Below are 10,273 nucleotides of genomic sequence, written 5' to 3' on the forward strand. Positions count from 1 at the left end.
TTGACTTCCGTCAGAGAGTCGGTGCCTAATGCACTGGATTGGTGAGTAAGGGAATACACTTGTGTCCTGCGCATGATGGATGATGGAGCGAGTTAGTTAGAGAACAAGGGGAAACAAAACGCAAGAGGCCTGGTTGAACTCAGATGAACTGCAGCCACAACAATGTGAGTGAATGTTGAAAGTGTACATATATGGCCTGATTTCCACTTCTGCTGTCCCTCACCCAAATGTTGGAAAACTCAATAAAATGTCAGGACTGTATGTCTATCTCAAACGTCCTTAAGGGAAAGTCTTATACATGCCTTGTATGAGGAGTGTGACATTTAGGACAGCCAGTGAACGAAAGAAAGACTAGAAATGGCCCTCATGACCCACAGAATGACATACCAAATCTCAGGATAGTTGGATAAATCAATAAATGGTTGGACCATAAAAGACTTGCTTCTAAAATATGAAATTGATCCACACTATAAAATAAATCATGAAAGGATCTACCATGTGTCCGACTGACCGTGTTTAGAGGAAGGGCTAAAACAGAGTCATTTCTTGCATGTGAAAGATTTTTGAAATGCTTTGCTGTTTTGGCAGTTTGCTATAACAATATCAAATTCAGTCTTTAGGCTCATCGTCTTGGAACCGTGGATGTACAAAAAAATCTCTTACAAATCTATGTGCTATATTTCACAAGTGGAACATTTGAACAGCTGGTGGAGTTAAATGAAAATAGGAGGACTGCTAAATCATCCTCGGGGGTCAAGATGTCTCCACAAAATGTAACGCACACCAGGCAAAATAGTAAAATAGTAACAGTTCTCTGATATTTCAGACAAACTGATTTTACATCCCTAGAGCCATGCCGCTAGAAAAAAAGAACGATTAGACAAGAATATGTAAAGTTATCGGAAGTCAACAGCTTTTCTACCGTTTCCACCAGATGAAGACGCAACAGTGCCTTGTCTTATAAAGCCTGGGTGAGCATTATTCATTACAGTCTTTTGTTATTGTTTCTAAACAGCTGGATGATATCAAAGCCATTTCTACATCCTGTTTTTTCCCCCTGTTTCATATTCATGTGTCCTTTTCCTTTCTTTGCATGTCCCTATCAAAGAAACATCTACAGCATTATAACCCTCACATAAAATACAAGTTGGTTACATTTGCTTGTTTGTTCTTAAGTCTTGTCTATTTCTTTCAGCATTGCAGCCTGTCCTCATGATGTGTGTCTCTGCTTTTTCCTTTGCCTTCTCCCATCTCAGCCTGTCACAGTCACACTAATACACACACACACACACACACACACACACACACACACACACACACACACACACACACACACACACACACACACACACACACACACACACACACACACACCACGCACCTCTTCTCTCCCACGCAGCTATTTTACATAATTCAAATAGTGCATTTATCCCTCTCGTCTCTTCAGCCCTCTCTCTTTCTCTCCTATCCTTTCTCCTCCTTGCACCCTCTCCTCTTTTCATACCGTCCTCTCGCTCTCTCCCCCTTCAGACATTTGTGGCATCTAGAACCCTCCATTTTCCACATTACCTGAATTCCTCTTTTATCCTTTTCGCCCCTATCGTTCCTACTCCTTCATTTAACTGTCCAAATGGGACATGTTTTTCACCGCACGACTGTCTGCAATCCTGACATTTTCTTTAACCCACGCGAGGAGGGAAAAAGATGACCAGGAAGGTGTTTGGAACCCAGCTATGCAATTGTCTTCTTGCAAAAATCCACAGTTTAACAGCTACCAAATCAAACTCTGCAGATGACTGACTGGTGGAGGAGTCTTCGAAATGAAATCTGAGAGAGCAGGGATCAAACATGAGGAGGTTACTGAGAAATCACAGTGGAGGGAGAAAAAGACTCACCATCTAGTTCCATTAAAAGGTTTCAAATGCACCTTTAACAGTTCATCGTAATTTCATGAATAGTAGGACATTTTAATCACCTGCGTTTTGTGATAGCTGTTGCATAATGGAAATGTCCTCCTTTGAAAATGTAAACCTACGCTTTCAGGAAGATTGACACAAAATGAAAGACAATGATACAGTTCCTGGTAGATTCTGTATAACTCCATGTTACTGATGGGCTAAATGGTTCCAGGAATTTATATTCTTCAAATATGTTCAGCACATTTGGAGAAAATATGCTGAATGTATCCTAGTGTGGCAGCCATCTCTCTCTCTCTCTCTCTCTCTCTCTCTCTCTCTCTCTCTCTCTCTCTCTCTCAGAGCACTACTCCCAGTTTCTTAGGTGTTTGTTACTCTGCATGAAGTGTTAATGCGGAGCAGTTATCATGGGTGCTGCCCTGTACGGCTGGAGGTTACGCCGGCTTTATGTATGCATCACAACTGCAGCCATCTCAATTAAAAGGCCTCACAGCAGTGATATCCAGATTAGCTCCAGAATATATTGTTTCCCAAACTAATTAGTTTCTCCTGGAGGAGCAGATTGTGCAAGACGGAGCATTCTGGTACGCTCAACTGGAATCTGTATGAGGGTAAACAAAAAATTAGAACACAACTGAGTTCTGAAAAACCAAAAGCAGTCTGTGAGTGTACCATCCAAAGCCTTCGGGTAATATCGCCCCACCCCTTTTAAAAAACCTCTTCTTTGGGTGCCAATTTGGAGTCATGAGATTCAGTCAGAGCATGTGTTGTATTACACCCTTCAATGGAGGGTTTCATTGGGGTCAGGATTTTGGTTGGAAATCAAACAAGTTTTTGTCTGCTTCATGTAGTTGCAGCTCTTGTTGTTTTCCCCTCAAGAATAGAAAGTGTGTACGACAAAAAGAAAATGGAGCCCAGCCTGCCTGGTACTTCAGGCAGTCCACTCAAACACCAATGATGACATGCCTTACCTCCTCATACAACCAACCAAACACATTCCCTGTAATCTGAAGCTCTATTTAAAATTGCAAGATTTGCCATCTCTTCCTCTGCTGCTGCTACTTTTCTGCTCCACTACAAACCCAGCTTCCATCTGTCGGCTCAGAGGAATAGTTATTTAATCATCACTCCTCAATGTTCTATGTAAAAAGAACTTGATGGGAGTGATGAGGCCGGAGCCTTGACGCCAAACTCGGATGAACTACTTTCTTTTTTTAGAGTTTGTTTTGTCTTGACTAACCACTATGACTGCCCCCTAAAAGCTGACGGATTCAAATTTGACCTGTACGTTTTATTTTGAACTAGTTTAATGAGGGGTGCTGCTCTTCAGGTGCGCTGAACTCTGGTGATATTTGGCCAGTATGCATCGTATACTTCAAAGAAAACCACATCAATAATGTCTATCTCCTAAGAGAAAAAAAGGCAAGAGCCACAAACATATTTTAAACCTGGCGACTCAGTAACGACTTAAAATGATATTCAGGCTGTCCATGCAATGATAACCAGGGGGATACATTCATTAAATAGCCTAATGGAAAACAACGTTATGGATGTGATTGTTAAATTATCGAGTGACCCGTTAACAAGAAAACACAACTCTATCATAATTACTAGTCACAAGTGTTTTACTAAGCATGTAAACACAGCCACTCGCAGCAGTTTGTGTTCACATTTTATTTTTATTCAGAGATTGCTGAGCAAGAATCCCCTGCGCCGTGTAAGCATTTACTTTCCTAATCTCCAAAGAGACTCCGAAGCAGTGTTGGGATTTAAATGCAGTTTGACCTCAAAGACATTATATTTCTAGACTTTCCCAGTGAGAACATTGTCTGCTTTCATTCAGATTCCTCTGTATCTCACATGGGGTGGAGATCTGAACGGGGCATAGTAATCCTTTCTCTTGCCACAGAGCTGCTCCCTCAAGCATGTAACCTTTATGCATTCAAATCAATACATGCAATACAAATGTGCACTTTTGACAGCTAGTCCCCTAAAACAGATGGCAGTGACTTCGTGCTTTTTCTTTTTACAATTCACTAACCACGTAATAAGCTGGTAAAATATATTATTCATTCATTTACAATACATTTACATTCATTTTCATTCACCTTTTATTTTTATTTGTTATATTGACATATTTTATCCAATATGCTCCTTTAGATATCTTTTTACTTATTTTTCCTTATAGCTTTGTGAAGCACCTTGAGATGACGTTGTCTTTAAAGTGTGCTATATAAATCAAATGTATTTATTTATTTACTGCTGTATATAGGGGATAGGGAATGTGCACATTATCTTATATTGCTTTAAAATGGCCAAAAGTCAATTTGTGGACTAAAGTTAGTACAGTAGTGACCCTAAAAAAGGAATATCATTTGAAAGTTCACTCACAAACAAATGTAGTGAGATATGATCCCTCGTAAAGGATTGATCTGCTGATGAAGACCGTTGGATATGGTTGAAAGCCCCTGACAAAACAAGTACCGGTAAGTGGATCGTCAATTAACATTGTTTTGTCCAAATATAAAAATGTGTTTTGCTTTTTGTCAAGCAGCAAGCAGAGAAGTGGTGAACGGATACATAAGAAGTCTGTCTTTAGGAGTGGGTGTAACAACATTTGATTGAATCAAAACATAACTCTCATCTAATAACTTCTGCTCCTAAACTGATATTCTATCCTACGCTGAAATCTCCTTAGATAACTCTAAGAAAATGGCTTAAATTATGACTAATCATTTAAGGTTTGGCTGCAGATTATATCCAACAAAAATAATAAAGTTACTTCCTGTTTTGCTCTCATAGGATAGTGGGAAATAGATGAGACAGTTAATTGCTAAAAGCCTGTTTAGATTTTTACCCAGAATAAAGCTTTTACACAGGTTTGGATACCTGACATTTTTTATCATGCACCTAGATTTACTCCCCAGGGGGCATTATCTATCATTTGGTAAGAGTAAATGCTGAGAGTGTTTGTTTCATTTTGGAAAATGGCATTCTTCAACTTGCACAGCGACCAAAATTCACTGCTCGAACATAATAAACCATACCTGCCACTTTTTACACTTAACATGCGCGGGTGGAGAAATGTGGGCAGCTGCGCGAGTAAAACCCATTCAGAACCAGTGTATAAATCATCTGATCCACAGTTTTTATGCAAATGGGAGAATGTGAGATGGGTGGATTTAGCAGGGCTATTGAGCGGTGTGACAAATTAAACCAAAATTAATGGCATGGTCATTGTCTTATTTCAAACACTTGCATTCTCACTTTAATGGTGTATTAAAGTGTGACAAAAGCCTCGGTCTGGAACAAAAAAAGTCGGGACAGGTCTGTTTGAATTTTTTCCTCACTCACTCTCCCTTTCAATCAAAACCAAGGCTCTGTATTCCGTTGCCTTGGCAACCATTTTTTCTTTTTTTTATCCCTGAAGCACCTTACCTTTTGGTTTAAAACATGCCATACAACAAGAATAAAGAAGACGCCCATGCAAAGCGTGGAGACATCTGCAAACCCATGAATACCTCTTTTAAAATGCAATTATGAATCTACTGTGTGGAGATGATGTAATAGCTTGAAAAGCAGACTTTAAATATGCAACCGTGCTGAGACATCATCCTGTCACAGGAGGTGGTGATTCGGTCTGGCTGGGGTCATGCGGCCGGTAGACATGCCTGTCTCTTTTATTTAGCTTCTTAATAAATCATCCATGTGCTGAAATAACATGGTTCAAGTTCCTTATTATCACTATCACTGTGTTGTGATGGCCAGGTGCAAGTCTATTAAGACCTTAATCCGTGATGAAACAGGGGGAAAAAGGGTCTCGCCAAATCTTGAGTAACAAACCACACCGATCAGATCACTGTAATCACAAGTGAAACTCCATTTCCACTTATTATTCACACGAGACGTTAATACAGGTAATGGCTGTGTCCAAAAGTAGCTTATTTGTAAGGTCAATCGAATACAAATGTAATCGCGTTAACAACAATAATAATCCGTGATTAATCATGATTAATCACACGTATTGGAGGACCATCAATTTTCCGACACTTAGCTAAAGGCAAGCACAAACCTGCTGTTGATTCACCGCACTGTAATGTGTGCTACACAGGGCATATGCTCATATCGAAGTATTCTTGGTGCCGCTATCAAATCCAGATCACTATCCTATCCTATTCCTACATTTGGGATCTTGTCCACTATCTCCCACTCCAGTGCTATTCCAAACAAACGAAAGTCTTGGTTTTGGCTAAGGTTGCCATTTTGTTAGAAAATAGTTTGCTCCTATATTCGTATACGCTGTATGAAAACATTTACTCGTAAATTGTAATATAAAAGTAATACATTAACATATTTTTCAGAGTGTAAGGTGAAATTCTTCCATTGTTTCTTTTGTCCAACCAGAATTGAAAAAAGAAAATGCAATATTGGATTTAAAATCTTACATAACAGAGAGAAATGCTCAGACAAGCCGGTTTACTGGTTGATCAGTCCAGCATAAGATCATCAGGTACACACAGAAAACAGAACCTGCAACCCCACATTCACGGTAAAGGAAGGAGTGTTCATGTGTGCGGACCACCGGTTCATGTGTTCACATGTTTGTATGAATAGCCATGTGTGCTAGGCAACATGTGAAATGCTGCGCTTGCTCATTGTGAATGTAAACCTGATGTCAAGCAGAACGCTGAAGAGGGAATGTGTGGGTGGCAATCGCTTCCAGCTTAGACCCTCTGAGAGAACTGAGGGAGAGACAGAGTTAAAAGAGTGGGAGGCAGGGATGTAGACACACATGAGTAAGAGGTTGGTTAAAAAAACAGAAAAAGGAACACTGTGTGTGTGTGTGTGTGTGTGTGTGTGTGTGTGTGTGTGTGTGTGTGTGTGTGTGTGTGTGTGTGTGTGTGTGTAGGGTTGGTGGGTAAGTGTTTGTGTAGGAGTAGCAGGGACAGCGCAAGAGCAAGACTTTATGCAGTGAAGACAGAAAAGAGAGATGGAGAAAGGAAAAAATAAAGAACGGAGTGAAATGGAGGAAATGCATCAGGGGGAGCAGTAACAACAGAAAGGGAGGATGAGGGGGAGTTGCACTGAGGAAGGGGGAGTTGGAATGAGAGAGGGAGGGAGTACAAGAGCCAGAGATGGAGGCTGGAGTGGGAGTGGGTGTCTTAATAGCGCTGAAACGCTCAGGGCTTTTTGTATGTTTGCCTTTGTTATGATAGAACGCTGTTTGGCTCCCTGTTTGCTTTTGATCCATGAACTGTGACTACAGATGCAATGCAGCCTCTCCCGTGTTCCTCTCATTACATCATTTGATGTATAACTACCCAGCAGGTAAAGCAATGCACTAGACCTTAGGGTTTTACTCCCTACCATAAATACATACAGAAAACCTTTTGTAGTGATAATATTTTTCAAACCTTATCTGGCAGAGTCTTGGACACTCGCTGAGCTGATAAAAGCTCTGCAGTGGCAGTTCAAACTGATCCAAAAGAGGAAAATGTGCTCGGTTGTGGAGAAACACAGGCACAGAGATGATTTGAAACACAGATAACGTGTGAAGATTCAATCCTCTAAAGAGCAGCAGCAGGAAAGCAGACCTTGACTTCTCGATCAAAGTCCATTCTGCTTTCTGAACAATTTGCTAATGGAGTGTGTGCAAACAGCTATGGTATGTTTCAATGAATGATAAATGTGATTTATAGATTTTACAAGTGTGTAAGGGTCTATTTGCTGAGAAGGCATATTAGTTTATGTGAGAGGCTTTTGATGGTAATGCATATAAATACAGCTGCAACTGACAGGCCTTGTCATTTTAGATGTATCTGTTTTAATGATAATGAGTAATCATTTAGCATACAAAATATCTGTGAAAAATGGTCATCACAAATCTGTTACAATTTTATTTGGACGAAGACCACTATACTCTTATATAAAACAGGGGAATTGGCACATTATTTGAGGAGCTGGAAACAGCAAATATTTGGCATTTTTGCTAAATAAATGACAGGTGCACTCCACCGGTTTCATTTTACTCACCATTATTCAGTTATATAATGAGTTCTGTGGCTCCAGGGGATCTTTCTAAAGTCTTCAACATCATTTCAGTTTCAGTTCAAGACTTCAAACTTTCAACCGAGAACCTGTGTAACCAACTGTCAAGTGTGGAGTTGGAAAGACGTTGGTGTTCAACAGGGAGGGAGGGTCACTTGAAAGACGCTAGTAGGTGTTATTATGGGAAGTGTAGGATCCAGCAAAGCCAGGACAAGTACAAACCAGAAATAAGTTCTGTTAAAGAAGTAAAAACAACCAATTTACTAAATCCCATGCTAATAACTACATATCCAGCATTAGGAAAGAGCCTTTCTCAACGGTATATTCACCGTTTGTTTGGTTATGGACTATTTTGTAACTCACCACAATATTACGTTTTTTAGAGGCCTTTAATAAACATAATTGCCCACAAAAATTAGATCTGTGTTTTTCAAATGGGGAAATGTGTACCCCTAGGGGTAATTTGGAATACTGCAGGGGGTATGCCAGAGTTTTTTTTAAACATAACTTAAAGTGGACCTATCATGCTATATTTGAAAAATATATTTTAGGGCCATACCATATATAAAACATGTCTGTGAAGTTTTTTTTTCAAAATACCAAACTGATCACCATGCCTCATACTGCTCAAAACCCCTCTTTTGCAGCCCTGTTAGAGAAACGCAGATTTTGGGTCCTTAGCTTGAAAAAAAAAAAAAGAGGAGGCGGAACTAATGCCTGATCAGAATTCTACCGGAGATAAAGTTAAATTCTGCTGTGATAAAACGCCATCCTGTTCTAAACCACATCAAGGATTATTTCTGAAATAGTATGGAGCGCAAATGCTTTTTCTCTTGCGGGTTTATCACAAGGTGAGTTCCTTTTTTTATTTCCTGCTTTTTAAACACATGTGCTCTTCAGTACAGGTTATCTCTGAGTGTTAGCGAAGCTTGCTATGGTAAAAAATACATTTTTACGTCCAAAACACGTCAGACATTGTTTCTGATAGCAACTTTCTGTGGGTCCACCATCCGAAATTACGTAATATCGGCAGCAAATCTGTATCCGCTCGCTGTACCCCCGTTTTTAAAAGATGTGCGTACAGAGGAAAAGAGAAAGGGGTTTTATTTTCTGATTTTGCGAGATAATTGATTTACTCTTTTTATATATATAAAAGACATCAAAAAGTGCATTTTGCATGATAAATAAGAATAAAGCATATTTTTGAATAAAAATGCTTTATGCTATTATGATAAGTATTAGCATGATTATTAATAAATACTTACAAATTCAGCTTAATATAATTTCTTAATTGTTGATACTAATATAAATATCTAATATCTGCCTGTATTTTATCTTTTCACTTTGCTTTGTTCGGGACATTTCTCTGCCCTTCGCTGTGTTGTGCCTCTGCATTCAGCTATCACTCCTCTTCTTCCCCGGGGCACTGCTTGGCCCTGGCTGACACTGTAATCGGTGTTTTGTGAGTCGGAGGTGCAGGACACATTCAATTCTCGTGTCTGGACACAGATACTATGTTAAGATAAACTGAAGGTTGCTAAACTGGAAGGCTAGTGCTGATTAGCTGGAGAAGAGGGACCCACTTTGAATGTTGTGTTGACTCATGGAAACGGACAAATTTGATTCATTTATCAAGAAGATTTAAATTTCTAAATGCAGTTCCTGCACATAGTTGAATGAAGATAACTGAACCCAGCATTGGAGGCGGTGTCCTGTTCATTCCTATTAACGATTCTCAGTGGCGCTCCAAGCCAAATTGCTTGACTGTCAAGTTATACAATTACCCAGATCTTATGCAGATATCCACCATCTAGTTGGGCTAATTTAAATGAACAGAGTGAGAAAAAATAACTCTGGATTTGTTAATTTAGTCTTTACAATTTTTAGGACGGATTTAAATAAACATTATATTAGTTAAAAAATGGATATGCAGATCAACAGCGATCTGTTCCCCAATGTAAGTCATTATGTGACAGACTCTGAGGATGTAATACCAAGGATTGGCTACTGCAAAACATTTGACTTCATATCCCCCCACTCTTCCTGTTTTGTCTTACAATATAGTTAATAATCCATTAATACACACTTGCATCAAGTTATAGAAGTGAATGCAACAGAAGCAAGCACCTTTACCCAGTGGAATTATAATCAACTAACAACTACAACAAATAAAATATACAGCATGCCATGAAAACCCTGACGGGAAGAACAATATTTGAAAGTCTAAAATAGAAATGCACTCATTGTTACATAAACAAGTCAAATAATCTCTAGTGTGTGAATGTTACACAACAGCTGAAAGCACAAAA

Source organism: Notothenia coriiceps, unplaced genomic scaffold (assembly GCF_000735185.1).
Source record: "Notothenia coriiceps isolate Sejong01 unplaced genomic scaffold, NC01 NC01_scaffold00024667, whole genome shotgun sequence".
NCBI lineage: Eukaryota > Metazoa > Chordata > Actinopteri > Perciformes > Nototheniidae > Notothenia > Notothenia coriiceps.